General features: G+C 28.5%; 1 long non-coding RNA gene across 1 annotated transcript; it reads right to left on the reverse strand.

Moving 5' to 3' along the window:
- Positions 1 to 9,980: 9,980 nt before the first annotated feature.
- LOC136076544 (uncharacterized) lies at positions 9,981 to 11,494 on the reverse strand. The gene is made up of 4 exons (XR_010636359.1): positions 11,281 to 11,494; positions 11,041 to 11,133; positions 10,757 to 10,848; positions 9,981 to 10,579 (listed from the first exon to the last, which is right to left on the reverse strand). It is a non-coding gene; the product is annotated as an uncharacterized LOC136076544 (long non-coding RNA).
- Positions 11,495 to 13,648: the final 2,154 nt, after the last annotated feature.

Genomic DNA, 13,648 nt, shown 5'->3' on the forward strand with positions numbered 1-13,648 from the left:
AATTTATTTACGTAAATTTTGTAAGCGAAACAACATCTTCTAATTGATTTGTTAAAGTTTTTTCCGATAGCATTATTCTCAAAAAGTTAATTTTCAAACTTATTCTCAAAAAAATTTTGAGCATATTCGGCTCAAAATTTTTTTTTTTTTTAATGGAATTTTTTAATTTTTTTTTTAAAGAAAAATTTAACACATATTGTGCATTCTCATAGTACGTTTAGAATAAACATAACTCAAAATTCGGTTTTATATTTTATTTTTGTTTTTTTCTTGAAGAAAATTTAACAAATTATGTGCATTCTCAACTATTAATTTTTTAAAAAACGTTGTAATTTGACAGTTGAGGTAGTAGTTGGGTTATAAACTAGAGACCAGAAAAAGGAAATAGAGAGTTTTATCAATTTCGAATGCATAACTATTCTAATGACTAAATTGTTTAATATTTTGTATAATGATTCAGATGTTGGTTTAATGCATTTTAGTAAGAAAGTACTTGAATGAAAATCTTATTTAGAGAAATAAAAAATTTAAACTTCATGATACTGATCATCTGTTCTTGACTGGAATGGGTGTTTGATTCCCCAACGCACCCATTTATCCTAACATTCATCCTCTACTAAAAATTTTTAAATTTTTATTTTTAAAACAAACATTCAAAAAGTTGTATTTCTTTTTCGAATGTCAAAAACTTTTAGGTTGAATGCATTTATTTTACGCATTTTAATACATGTTTTATATGCATTTCTATTCATGTTAATCTGTATTCTTACTGTAATTTAATTATCTGCACCAGTTGCAACTTGATTATCTGATAGGTATTAATATACAATAACCTGTTTGAGATTTATTATAACACAGTATGATGATCTTATATAAAATGTTAAACAAACAAAGTATTTAAGAACGCCAGTTATTATTTTTTATTTTTTGAAAAACCATTTATCAAAAAGTTTGGATTTGGGAAAAAAATTACAAGTTTAGAAAAAAAGGCTCATTTAATTAAGCTGTTTTATAGTTTTAAAGGCTAATGAAACAAAAGGGTTGTTGAGACGATAAGGCTAATGAAACAAAAGGGTTGTTGAGACGATAAAAGACGATAAAGAGTTTCATAGTTGCAAACCAAATACCATTAAAAAAAAAAGAAATTATATTCATTCCATTCATATTTCATTCCATTCATTATATCCATCCATCAATTATATTCATTCCATTCATATTTATTCCATTCATAACCAAGAAAAACTGTGCTGAGAAAATTGGTGACTAAATTTGTGCAATCTCTCAATTTATATCAGTTTAGATGCGTCGTTTAGGCAGATGGATTTACTTTTACTAAAGTAAGTCACAACCAAAAAGTTATAGTTAAGGGTTTATTTATTGCTTATTCTCTTAGTTACAAACCCCGTACATTATCTTTTAAAATAGATACTAGTATATCAGTGGCGGAAGTAGCATTTTTGAAGTTTGAGCTAACTTCCAGACATAGAGCAAACTTCAAACATTTATGTTTTTTGCTTTTTTTTTAAACATTTTCACTTTCAACAAGGTTGCAAGCAACCACTATTAGAGCTGGAAGTTGCAGGAAGAGAAAAGATGAAGTTTATAAAGCAACATAACGACTAATAAATGACTTTAAAGATTGCAAATTATATGAATCAGGAAAACAAGAGAAAGGAAGCGAATACCAAAAAATTGATGTTTGAGGAAAACAAACTAGACAAGTAATAACTTTTGGAGCACTTAGGAACAGTCACAGTAAAAGGATGAGACTTAATTGAATAATAAGTAACACAAGAATGAATTTTAGTAGATGGCGCAAGAGACGCTCTTTAAAGCAGTACCCATTATATTATTTATAGAAAAGAGAAAGAAAAGCAGTATTATCGCAATATGATAATGGTTAAGGGCTGAAAAAAAGACTTTTATCTGAGTTAAAGCTCACCAGCCACTAAGAGTCTCGTGCTGTAGCAGAAAAGAGATCTTTTTCAAGCTGAAATGCCCCCGTCCAAGCAATCAAAAAGTGTTAGCTTCTTATTAAGAAAAAATTAAATGTTAGAATCATCAGCAAACAATGTCACCTTAGATGTGAGAGTTTCAGGGATATCGTGAATGTAAATTAGAGTATAGGGCTTAGGAAAGAACCTTGAGGAACTCCTGAAGTTACAGGAAATGGAGAAGAGTGCTGTCCATGAACCAACTTTTATACTACGGTTGGTAAAGAAGGATTCAATAATCTTAAAGATACTACCTGATATACCGTAGGAAGAGAACTTATGGAGAAGAACAGCATGCCGAACTTTAACAATGGATTTAGAAATTTCGAGAGCAATAGCCTTAACCTCTCCGCATTTATTTAATGCACTATAAAATTCAGCAGTGATCATCAGTAGAACGAGAAGATCGAAATCCATATTGATGATCAGAAAGTAAGTTGTTAGATTCAAGATGAAAGATAAAGTGTTTATTTAATTAAAGATTCAAAAACTTTACTTATGATAGAAAGAAAACTAACGAGACGGTGGTAAGACAAGTTAGAATACAGAATATTTGAAAATACGAATAACAAATGCTGCTTTCTAGCAGACTGGAAACAAAACTCTAATAAGCACTTGTTAAATAGTTTTAAAAGCATAGACAACAGCTCTGGAACACTTTTGCAAAAGTATAACAGGTATTTTGTCTAGACCACAAGCGGTAGAAAAGTTTAATTACCAAATTACTTTAGATACAGAAGCTGATGTGATACGAATGTCAAGCTATGGATCAAATTGTTAGTTGGCTATATCAGATAGGATGTAATTACTGGAATCAAGAGATGAGATTGAGGAAATTTCTTAGCAAACAATTAGATTTGTCTTTGGTGAGGTAACAAAATCTGAACCATGCATAAGAGGAGGAATAACAGATTTGCCTCTATTATAGACACTGTTAAAGATTCTCCAGAAGTATCTGGAGCCTAATTTTTGATATGAAATACGAGATTTTGTGACTTAAGAATAAAAATAATACTTATGAAAAATAAGGATAATTTTCAAAAAATGGCAATGGTTAGAGGCTGGAAACAAAAAACCCCTAAAATTTTAGCTACATCTTACCCAAACGCGAGAACAACAAATTAATAAAATATTGACCCCTCCCTCCTTCCCCTTTACTTTGAGGGGGTTGCAAATTTTAAAAACCTTTAATTTTTGAATGCTAAGAGATTGTTTTAGAAACTTTAAGATTTAAAGAAGAATATAAAAATTAAGTTAGAACTTTTAGTTAGCTCAAACATGAAAAAAAATGCTGCATTTTTTTTTCATGTTTGAGCACAACCACCCTCAACCCCCCTGAGTGTAACATATAGTATAAATATTAATGTAATACGGATACATATCAGGTGATGACAAAAAATGTTATTTTCAAATTGAAATTGAAAACATTCAGGCACATGAAAATTAAAAAATATTATTATATTTGTTGTATTTTATATAGAAAAATCGTTTTAAAAAATTTGGAAAAAAAACGGATTTCATGAGAAAATGATAAAAATAATTCAAGTAAAAAGCTTTTATGTGAATGTTAACACGTTCCCGTTCAAACTTTGTCTTAAAAATGAGTTACGAGGAAAAAGTATACATCTGTCCATTTTCAAGCTAAAAATATTGCAAAACCGACGTAGTATAATAGTATAATAACCAACGTAGTATAATAGATAATACTATTAGAATAGAAATAATAAATTTATCTGAAATTGGTCGCTTTGCTAAAAAAAATGAAAAAAGATAATTACCAAAATTAAAACCATGCTCAACCATCTCAGGGTAACAACATCAGTTGTTGCCATGTCTAATTACATCTGTCCAACAACATCTGTAAATATAATAAGGTATAATAACATCTGTTCAACAGCATCTGAAATTTCATTGATGTCTAATAACATCTATGCAAAAATTAAATGAATATTGCAGATGTAGTTACATCTTTTAAAGTGTAATAACATCTGTGCAACTATATCTTTAGATTTTACAGATGTAGTTATTTTTAATTAAATTTAAATTAACTAATAATGCATTATTTTAACCAGATGTTATTACATAGGGTAGGGTGGGGTAATCTGAGCCTATTTTTACCTATTTCTGACTTTGAGTAAAAAAAAAACAATGTTTAGGTATTGGCTTTCTGACAAAAGATGTCTTAAAATCATGATTGGACATGCTAAACAAATTTAACAAAAAACTATTACTTAAAATACTATCAATAAGTCTGGGGAGCTTTTATTTAAAGATGCCTATATAGACCCACGTTACCCCACTACGTGGGGTAATGTGGGTCAACAGAAAATATTGGTAGTTCTGGTTTAAAATACTGTTGCTTATAAAAAATCTGACATACATTCTATATATATACGCACCTTTTTTATAGTATATATAAAAGCTTTTATTTTAAAAATTAGTCTTAAGTCATTTTTATTGAAAAAAAAGTGCATACATACACAGCACAACAATAAAAATTAAAAACTCGGTCAAATAAAAGTAAAAAAATGGTGATTTAAAACATAAATAATGTTTTAATAAAGTGTTTTCTAAAAAACAACAATTTTTTTTGATGACTGCACTTTTTTAGTAATATTCGTTCCTCAAGTAACCGTTGTTTGACTTTCTCATTTGTAAAGAGTTTTCCACATTTTGCTTGTACACTCTTCCTATTTTGCTTTTGTTGTTCAATTATTGCTGCTGTTTCTGCAGATACATTAGGACATACGATTGACCTTAAAGCTTCTCGCTTGGAGGTTTAGGGCTATAACGTTCAGGTAATTGATTGAGAAAGTCAATACCTGTTATTCTTCTTTCCATCTTTTCTTTACTTAATGGTGAGATACCTGTACCACGAAATCCTGCTATAGTATTTGCTGGAGAGAGTCTCTGACACAATTGTTTCAATAATCCTGTAAAAGCTGTCTTATCAATATTTTTTTGTTGTGTTTCTCTTGCAAACCGATTTAAAATTTTTCTCCACTCATTCTTTAATGGTCCAAAGACAGCCATATCTAACGGTTGTAATGCGTGTGAGCAATTTGTTGGAATATGTTAAATGACTGCCATGACTATCATAAAGCAAGAGTATTGGCTTTTGATCTTGGTCAACAAATAGTATAAAGTGCTCGACAAACCTAAACAAAGAATGTATTTACTTCTATTGAATCATTTGTATCGTCTTCAAGAGCAACAAAGGCTATTCAGTTTAAATACATTAATAAAAAAAAGGCAAAAAAAAAAAAAGCTAAAAGAAAAAAATGAAAGTTTTAAAATACCTGTTTTTAAATAGAAAGTCTTGCATCTATCTACTTACTGTTGCCCCAAAAGCACATCCTGGTGGTCCATTTTCTATCCATTTAGAATACAGATAGCCTTCTCCCTTAAAAACAAGAAATGGTGGAAGATATCTTTCATCTGCAGACACACAGAACAGCACAGAGTACATCGCTTTACCAGAAGAAGCAGCCCGTTCATAGGCATCTTTGATTTTTTGATGTACAAATACTCTCATCGTTAAGTGGTTTGTAGAAAGCCCAGTCTCGTCAAGGTTGTATATACTACTTGGTACAATGTTATTATTATAAATCACATCAGATAAAATAGTAAAAAATTTATCTACAACTTCATGTGTTAAACTTTTAGCTCTTGAAAGTGTAAGTAACTCAGGTTTGCGTAATCGAAATTTATCAACATGACGCTTCTTAAAAGAAATTATCCAATCTTTCCCAGGAATTCCATTAAAAGAAGTTTTCATCCTCATTGTTGTGCAAAACTGAGCAACTAAATTACTAATGTCAAGAGAATTTAATGGAAGACCATATCTTTGACAATACGCCGCTGCAGCTACAATCATAGTTTCATCATTATCACTCAGCACACTTTTTCGATCTTTACGTTTGTTTGCATTAAATTCTTGTTGCTTTATTCTTTGTCTCAATGTTTCTTTAGGAACAGAACATTCTTTAGCAGCATGATAAATATCTTTTTTCTCACATATTAACATAATTGCTCTTTCCAAACTATCAGCATTGTACTTGGGTTTTATTTTTTTATTATAACATCTTGGCATTTTAAAAATACTTTCTAAAGTAATATTTATAAAAAATCTGTTAAACTTTTAGAGAAATAAATTAGCATAAATCAAAACATATTACAAAAAAATATTTTAACACAAATAGGTCTTATATAATATTTTATTTGATCTAGGTATTGTTTCTTACAAATAAATACACATGTTTCTTGATATAAACTTCAAAGATATAAACTTCAAACATAAGTGTTTAAAAGTTCTAAAGAATTATTAATACAAAAATAGTTAGGTCTGATGAAACTAATAGGTTTATAATGTTACTAACAACAACTTCGATAATATAATTACATATCATAATATTATACATACATAGACCCACTTTACCCCACCTGATTATATTTCAAATTGTCTTACAGGTATACTATCCTTAAAATATAGTACTTTAACTTTCAAAATAACCTTTTTTCATACGTTTGTGTATTTGAATATATTTTTTCTGAAGTTTAAAAACGGAGAAAAAAATGACTTTGTTTATGTATCTAGCAGTTTAGCTAAAAAAGTGCCGTTTCTAACAGCATAGCTAGATTATATTTTAAAATTGATTAGCCTAATATGTTATAACAACGTGGTAAAAATTTCAACTTTATACCTAAAGCCATTATCATTATAACAGATAAATATGAATAAGACCCAGACTGGACTTGAAAAATCACCAGATGTAGTTACATCTTTCTAAAGATATTGTAACGGGTCGTTGAATTTACAGATGATATTGGACAGGTGTTGGTAGAGTGAAAGAAAAATACAGATGATCTTGGACAAAAGTGTACAGATAATCTTGGACTACTTCACAGATGTTGTTGGACAGATATAGTAATCTTTTACTTGCTCAACCATCCTATTTTAACAACAAAAAAAAATGCCGGAAAGAACCGAGAAAATGAAAAAATTATATGGGGCTTAATTAAACTTAAAACTATTGTTGATTACTAAATGAGCTAATTTTTATAACAATTTCCTAAGATATAACTAAGATACTAAGATATTTAAATACTTTTTTAGTTCCTTTTTTTTAGTCATCACCTGTTGTATAAATATAATGAAATTTAAAAATACAAAATTAAATTGAAAAAGCTTGTTATTTTATATTATTCTTTATTGTTGGTAAATGATATTAATAAACAATTACTTCAACCTTTGAACCATTTAACTTCTTTATATGTAAAAAATGATATATTTTTAATCAAAATTTTGTTATAAAAACGCTAAAGGTTTAAAAAGAGTCCATCAAATATGCAATTCAAAAAAAAATTTCAAAAATATAAAATAGAGAAATTTTTGATAAACTCAAGGATAATAATTCTCAAAGCTTCTAATTACATTAAAAATTTCGTTTTTAACAGAAATAAAAAAAGTATTTAAAAAATTTTAAAAATACTAATATTAACATAAAATAGAATTATTATTTGGTATTGGGAAAATAAATAAAAATTTGCATTCTTTTTTTTTAAGACTGTATAGGTGAATTTCTTTTATTGCTGCTAAGGAGCTTCACTTTCTTCCTATTTAATTTCAATTATGGTAGGCTTCCTTGGTGGCTTCAAGTTTTTATTATAAGATGTGTGAGCTTCTCCGTATATAAAATAAACTTAATATAAAGTACTCTTGTTTTAACTGTGGTCATTTTATGATACATAAATCTTTACATGCAATTACAAAAGATATCAGATGGGTATTTTTTTCTAATATTATTACTGCTTAGTTCATTAAGAACTATTAGCACACTTTTTCTAGAATACACTAAACAAGTTTATATAGTAAATATTACATACTACATAAACTTATTTAGTGTATTTCTAATATATAATAGTATATATTAATATATAATAATATGTATTGATATATAACAATATATATTAATATTTAATAATATACTATATATATATATATATATATATATATATATATATATATATATATATATATATATATATATACACACTATATATATATATATATATATATATATATATATATATATATATATATATATATATATATATATATATATATATATATATATATATGTATGTATATTTATATTAGTAGTAGAAAATCACTTAACAAAAATTTATTCCATTTAACACTGTGTTTCATCAACAAAGATTCATCAGAAATGGATGATCAAATTAATAAAACTTCAATTTATACCAAAAATTAAATTACAGGAAGTTGCAAATGTCTTAACTACTGTAAATTTTCACACATTTGTGGAATATATACATACATATACATACATACATATATATATATATATATATATATATATATATATATATATATATATATATATATATATATATATATATATATATATATATATATATATATATATATATATATATATATATATGTATACATATAAATTTATTTAATTTTTTATTTTATCTAGGTGCCCTAAGAAGTCTTTACGGCTTTCCCGAACAGCACAACTTTGTAGGCCCAACGTATGTGATTGTTGGCCCACGAAGTGATCGGCTGCCCATCGTCCCTACGTTGGCGTCGTATATTTTCAGCGTTGTTCGAAAAACGTTGGCCTACTCTTAGTTTTAAATTGTTGGCGCAACGTTGGCTCAAATAAGTTGCTACAGTTGGCGACACATAGGCATAATGCATTATATACTACGTTGACCTTACATTGGCGCACCGTTGGTGTAAGTTTTTAGGGGCGATGTTTACCTAGCAAAATGTTTTGGTTGGAGTTGTGTTGGTATATAATCGATTGTCCGTTGAGATTATGTTGGCATTGTTTTGCTCAACGTTTTCGGCAATACGTTGGCCAATTCTTACTTTTATGTTGTAAGCGCAACGTTAGCCAAACCAAGTGGTTTCAAGCGAGAACACTTAGTTGAAATACGTTGGCCCAACATCAAAACAACGCTTTAAAAATTGTTTCAACGTTGGGCCGACGTTTTTCTAAGGAAGTGGGCTAGTTGGATACAGTTAGGGACGCATTTTAATGATTTTTTACTTAGTTAGTCTTGCATTGGCGCAACGTTGGTAAAAGATTGTAGGCGCTAAAATACCTCCTCCTCAAGCAAACTATGCAATTGTGTAGGCTGGGAGAATTTTTTTTAAATGCTCCCAGAAGTCCTTACGGTCTTATCACGGATCACCACGGGAGAGCATTTAACTAGAAGTTCATGCCCCCTTCATTACCAATATCGCTTATTGAGCTAGAGTCGGCGTCAACCTGGGACCTCTGGGTTTTGAGCCAGAACTCTAACCACTGTGCCGCGACTGCTCATTGATGAGTATCAAATCAATTTTGATTTGATACTAATCAAACCAACATTTATAATATTATAATAGGTTTTTGGTAACATTGGTATCATAATAGGTTTTTTGGTGCTACGTTTTAAGTTAATAAAGTGCTAATAAATTTTTGGGTTTCGAGTAAAAAGTTGTTTATTATTAAAATTATAATATATCAACATTTTAAAACGCTGCTTCTCTTCTCCTCCTCCCTCTATCACAATCTTTTGCAAAGCAAAGCCATGCTTTAATTGCACTTACTACATCGGCATCCGTACTACGGCTTGTTGACGGATTACGTCGATCAGCATCTAAATAAAATCAAATGTTGGTTAGACTATTAACTAATTTACTTTCATTTCATATTCATTTAATTTTTCAAACATCTTTTAATCTTGTAATCTAAAAAAGAATTAAAATTTTATATTTATATTAATATTATCGGTATAATAACGGTAAGAGTAAATCTACAGTAAGAATAAATAATGATCGTTTAAAACAGGGGTCGGTTTCAAGTTGAGGGCTTTTTCTTAAAATAATAATAAAAAGAACCTAAACAAAGAGCCGCAAGGATGATGAATTTGCGAATTATTATTCAATGGTATTCAATATCAATTAAGTATAAAACTCGGACAGGTTGAAGAGCCACACAGTTTGGGTAAAAAAACTGCATGATGCTCGCGAGCCGAAGGTTGCTGATTTCTGGTTTAACAGAAAAAAAGCGCACTATCTATAATTTGGCAAAGATTGCTATTGCTAAAAGCATGTTTCCCCTCTTTTCATTTTACATTTACAATTACAAGCAACTGCAATGCTATTTGTCATCAACCGCTTTATTATATTTCTTGCCTATTCAGAAAAAATCGTTCCACCACACTGACCCAAATAACGAGTCTAAATTAAAAATAAAAAACTCTTTTAAAAGATTTAATTTACTATGTATTAAATTTAAAGTAACTTGAACCAAAATATTTAGTGAATCAAACAATTACAACAAATACATTATTTTACAAGCTTTCCTAGCATTTCATTGTCAAGACAATCTGTTTCAGTTTTTTTTAACTGTTCCATTGATGAACAGGCACCCCAAAAATGTCGAAACTTGTTTCTGTAATGCCACGCTGCTGTTGAGATAATAATTGTTGCAGAAGCAAAGTTATGGCTTGGTTGCCCTGTTTGATCTCTTCTAGCAATATTAGTTGTCGACGATCATTCACTAAATGTAAAGAAAAATAAAACAGGTATATTTTTTAATAAAATACATAAAATAATACTTTAATAAAAATAATAGTATATAGAAACGAAAGATTTTCTTTTATATCTTAAGTCACATTTGGTTACAACAAACAAACAAGTTCATCATTTTTTTAATGCATAAATAAATTAAACGCACTACGGTGATTAACCAAATCAGGTGATAATTGGTCCACTTGCAATGCTCTTGCAAGCATTGGTATTAGTATAACGATGGTAGTGCAATTGGATCTATTTACAAAAAATATTTGTATATATAACATAATTTGATTAATAAATTTTTACAAGCACACATTTACACAAACACATACAGTTTTCAAACACATTATTTAAACTTTTACCAAGGTAAAATTAAATTTAGAATATTGTAGTCATATTTATATAATGTAAAAGTAGAAAAATTTAAAAAAACTGTAAACTAACCTTCTTTACTAAAAGTATTAGATATATCAACTATAGATGATGACGAAGGAGAGCAGAGAGTAGATTCAATAGATTGAAGCCCATTTTGAATTTCTATGCACAAGTTATAGAATTTTCAATTATAGTAAATATTTATTTACATATAATGCATTATAAATATATTAGTAATATTAAACATTCTTCAAAACGAATTATGATGTAAAAGTTAATAAATAAATTTCAATAATTAAAAAACCTAACCGGACTCCAACTGAGGATGAGGAGGAGCAGGAAACGGCAGGTTTGAGTTTAAAATCGAAACAGAACAGATCATATTATTAAACTATGATGCAATAAAAATTGTAGCATCTAAAAGCACTTGTTCGAACTTAATGACAAAATCATGCAAATTCCAAATAAAAGAATTCAAAAAACTTATAAATTGCCTTAACTGTACCGTGTACATAGTAAACTAGGAAATGTCTAATAAGCTCTTTAAAGATGTCATTTAAAACTTTAACTTCGTTTTTTTTTTTTTTTTATAATTGACATGTGAAAAACAATGTGTAGTTACCCAGGCAACAGTAAACCTAATGTGAAAAACCGCCGAACAGCTTCAAATAGTTAAGAACGTAATAATCAAATCGTTATGAAAAAACGCTAAAGTATTAGGAAAATTTTTTTTTTTTAAGTAATTAGGTTTTTTTTTATAATTTTTACACTTTCTTTATTAATTCAAAATTATTAAAGAGAGTGTTATTAATTATAATTAAATATAATTTTTATGATTAGCCGTTAAAAGTTAAAATAAACATATGATAATATAACAATAATGATAATAATAACAATTAAATATATATATATATATATGTATATATATACATATATATATATATATATATATATATATATATATATATATATATATATATATATATATATATATATATATATATATATATAGTTAGATATATATATATATATAGATATATATACAAACCTTATCTCTGACTTTAGCCAGCTTAATGCCATTTCTTGCCTTCTTTTTTTGGCTTTGGATTGAATTTTGGGTAACGTAGTATCCTCTGTGCACGCTATTTTTTTAAAGTTATGAGCTAATTCTAAAAGCAGTGTGGCGGAAAAGCTAAGATAAGTACTTTTAGCATTAAAACTGACAACTTTAACTTAACTAATTGGCCTCTGACTTTAAACTTATTGACATCATCGTTATACCAGTCGTTATCATTATCGTTATCCCAGTCGTTATCATCGTTATCGTTATCGGTTTTCTACAAAAAATTTCATGAATAGACAACGTATTGATTCAACTTTATTAACGCTTATCCCTTGCAATACAGTTATGTACATAGCGCATTGGATAGTGCTTTATAATTATTTTTCTAATTTTTTTTTGATAGTTATTTATGTGTTCTAAGAACCCCTAACGATACTTTAAGCGCCTAAATAAATAACAAAAAATTCACATAGCACCACGAACAAGCATTTGATCAGGAAGTTCACGCCTTCCTCCTTACCAATGATGCATATATAGCCAAAGATGTGTTCAAATTTCAGATCTTTAAGAACTTTAGAACTTCACCTTCTGATAAGGTTTCTGTAAAAAGATCGTACTGATCAGAACTTTATACGTATTTATACAATGTCAATAAAATAGTAAGATAAAACAAAACGTTGTATATTACGTATTTTATAATTTGAAACAAATTTCTAATCTAAAATAATACATACTGAAAATTCTTGTAAAGTAATACATGCTGGGAATTCTTGTATAACAATAGATACTGGAAACTATTGGGATCTGGAAATTCTTGTATCAGATAACCTAAGCGTTCGAACTCAAATAAAAACTGCCGCCTCAACAGCAAACAATCCTTAAAAAAGTGCAGAAACTAGCGACAAAATCTATTGCGGCAATCAAACATTTGTCGTTCAATGAGAGAAAACTACGGCTCGGGATTAGGTTAGAGTGGGGCATATAGGGACACTTAAGAAACAAATGCAAGTTGCGAATAAAATAATCATAGTTAACATTGTTATTTATAAAATTCTTAAAACTCATTAATATAAGAAAAGCAAAAAAGCAATTTCTAAAAATAAGCTATAACCAAAGTAACAAAACTCTAGACTAGCAAAATTTTTACATTTCGCAAATAATTGGGGCAAAAAGAGACACTTAAAAAGCAGCAAATGCGTCTGTTTCTAACAAACTTAGGTCCCTCCACTCGCACTGCAGCTGTGTAAAAATGCACTGTGTTTTTTTAAATTTGGAAAACGTTTTATAAGAGCAGAAAGCTTGGTCAAAGCTGAGTTTTGACTAGTCCTAACGTAGATGGACTAGTCAAAACTCAGAAGACAATTATTTCGCAAATGTCAAAAAAGTGATCTTTTTTACGTACTTTTAAAATACGTATCTAAACGTTCAGGCTAAGAGAATGCAGGAACAATCACAGGCAGACCAGGTATAATCGGTTGAGTAGAGGGACCATTTTCTTCATTAGTGTTGCAAATGCATCGACAAAATCTGCAACTGTTTAGTATTGAAGATCTTCGCTTTGTTATTGTCCTAATGGAAGATAAAGAAACATTAGATATTATTTTTGATAAAAAT

Source organism: Hydra vulgaris, chromosome 02, assembly GCF_038396675.1.
Source record: "Hydra vulgaris chromosome 02, alternate assembly HydraT2T_AEP".
NCBI classification, from domain to species: Eukaryota; Metazoa; Cnidaria; class Hydrozoa; order Anthoathecata; family Hydridae; genus Hydra; species Hydra vulgaris.